The sequence below is a fragment of the Rhagoletis pomonella genome, unplaced genomic scaffold (genome assembly GCF_013731165.1).
Source record: "Rhagoletis pomonella isolate Grant_MI unplaced genomic scaffold, Rhpom_1.0 Rhpom_scaffold_00006, whole genome shotgun sequence".
In the NCBI taxonomy this organism is placed as follows: Eukaryota; Metazoa; Arthropoda; class Insecta; order Diptera; family Tephritidae; genus Rhagoletis; species Rhagoletis pomonella.
Window position 1 is genome coordinate 41,028,825 of NW_023458560.1, and position 2,910 is coordinate 41,031,734.

Below are 2,910 nucleotides of genomic sequence, written 5' to 3' on the forward strand. Positions count from 1 at the left end.
ATACGCGTATCGGTGTGGAATGCCAGTGGATGAGACTGGTTCACAAAGAGTGAGGCGTATAAGTTGAAGTTACTTTGATTGTTTAATGTTTAATAGTTAGATAGTGAGCTGTATTACTATAAAAAAAAATAATAAGCATAAAACAAACAAAGGAAAAATAACCGAAACTGGTCAAAATCTCGTGCCCCTATTATTTTTCACATGGCTGTATGTATGTACATTACTTTTATTTCACTTTTTAGGTAACCGTAGTATATTTATTTATTTTAAAATTAAAATTTATTAAAATTTCTTCACATTGGTTACAGATCATACTATAAACAAAATACACATAAATCATAAATTATAGTAGCAGTATCTTTTTGGCAATGAAAACATTTTAAATTTTATAGAAGCAACACAGTTTCAAAACAGTTTGTTTATTTGACAAAAACCTGTTAATTTTTTTTAAATTTTGTACAAAATTTGAAATGTGAATTCATATGAGTTTTCTTATAAAACACTGTACAGCACTCGGCTGGGTATTGGACCAAGCCAACTTTTTTAAGAGATTGAGGGATAAGTAAAAAAACATATTATTCTTGTTGTTATTTAATTTTGGTTATTTTTTTATAAAATTATATACATACATATATTTTTTAACAAAACCCGTGTAAATCCAAGTTTGTGCAATATTTAAAAACGGTAATTTTTAGCCATTTGCATTTTGTACTTTGTTCTACTCATGCATACTCAAAATCTTTCTAAGAAATTCATTAAAAATATGAAATTTTTACGAAAGTTTGTTGACTTTTTTAAATATTGCACAAACTTGGATTTACACGGGTTTTGTGTAAGAATACATGTACATAATTTTATTAAAAATTACCTAAATTAATAGCAACAAAAATAGTATTATATAAAAATAATATAGTACATAAAAATATTAATAACAAATATATATGTAATAATAAAATTCTAATATATACCTTTTGTTATTTAAAAGAAGTTACTACACACTTCAAACTATAGTATATATTATTTATTACAAAAAATTTAAATGTGTATTTGTACATATGTTCATATCACTACACCGTAGTGTAAATCATTTAATTAAAAGGAACTATCAATTCAGTCACGTTTAAATTACATTGTAATTAATTCAGTTGGAACGTTAATACAGGTACTAATGACCAATGTACATTACATTGGATTAAATTAAAAGTAAATTAATTTTCCACGCCGTTGTAGGCTAAGTTCAAAATTTGAATTTTTAAAAAGTCTTGATCTTCTTCAGAATGCTTAAGAAGATAAGAATCAAGTACTGATAGAAATTGCGAATTACGGCTTAGTTGTTGTGCAGGTGCTTCAGACTTTTTTAGCCAGTCACTTACAGTACCACAAAGTTGATCTAGCCGATCCTCATCTCTTTTCCGCTTTATAGATCTATTCGAACTGGCGCCTACGTCTTTTTGGCTCTCAATTAATGGTTGTGAAGTCGACCTGCAGTCATTATTCAACTGGTCACACTGTGCAACCTCATATGTGGAATCCTCGACAGGACAATCCTCAAACAAAACCTCCGATTCAAAGCCAACTTCTTCAAAGATTTGCTGCTGCGTAGGCTGGTTTTCAACTTCATCGATGATAAATGTGGTGTTTCCGATCGTTCTGTTGAGCGGAAAGATAGTTTAGTGTTTAATATATAGAGCGATTGTGTTAAACATTCAATTGAAGGTAGGGGTTACTGGGAAATCAAATATTTTCAGAAGATCTTTGGCGATTCGATGTCACATCGTTACGCTGCTATTTTAGCCAATGCAAAAAGGCCATGAAAACCAGGACCTTTACTCCGTATTGCGATTCGAAAAGCAAATCATTGGGGTTGGAATACTTGGCATTATGCAATTTTATTACTCCTTGTCGCCTTTCGAATCCCATTAAGTTACTAATCGTAATACAGAGAACATCCACAGAATAGGGTAATTCGATTTACAACCGTCTATAATTATATTACAGTGAGTCACAGTGAAAGTGAGCCACCACTTATTTGAAAATATTTGTTAAAATAACCTTTGTAAAAACTCCCTTACACCCTTTATTTCTTATTTAGTTTTAAAAGTAAGTATGTTTGCTTGCATTCTAACGGTATTTTTTGTTTTTGCTCGCAATCGAAGTAGGAGTAATAAAAAAAAACAAAAACAAGTGGGGCAACTCGCGTCACACTCAAAGTGAGCCACCTAATGTTGTTTCTTTTAAAATAACGGTATATCTATTTTCGGATATAAATTTTTGCTCGCATCTTATTGTTGGTTCATTAGTTGTGTATTAACAAGCAATAAGTGAAGATGGGTCGACAAACAAGTATTGAAATTAGAGAGTTAATAATTGAACTTCACAAAAAGGGAAAATCTCAAAGAGATATTGCAGAATATGTGAATAAAAGTCGAGGAACTGTCCAGCACATCATACATCGCTTTATTAGAGGGGGAAGAATAGTAAACAAGCAGAGGGAGAGCAAAAAAAAGGCTTTTCGGAAAGAGATGAGGCATTTATTATACGGGAAATCAAGAAAAATCCTCATCTAAGTGCCCCAAAATTGACAGAGGTGGTTGAAAATCAATTAAATATCCACGTTAATCCCGAAACTGTAAGAAGGGTCCTCAGAAAGCACGGCTATAATGGACGAACGGCCAGAAACAAGCCTTTTATTAGCAATAAAAACCGTAAAAAACGGCTGGAGTTTACGCGCAAATATGTTCATAAAGATATGCATTTCTGGCAAAAGGTATATAACGGTAGAATACACTTTTGAGGCTATAGTAATATTTTTTTAGGTTCTATTTACCGACGAAAGTAAATTTAACTTATTTGGCTCAGACGGTAAGAAGATGGTATGGAGGCAAAAGAACTCCGAGTTTCAGCAGCAAA

General features: G+C 31.6%; 1 protein-coding gene across 1 annotated transcript in view; it reads left to right on the forward strand.

Moving 5' to 3' along the window:
- Nucleotides 1–2,910, forward strand: part of LOC118741912 (EGF domain-specific O-linked N-acetylglucosamine transferase) — a 5,656-nt gene that overhangs the window by 1,462 nt on the left and 1,284 nt on the right.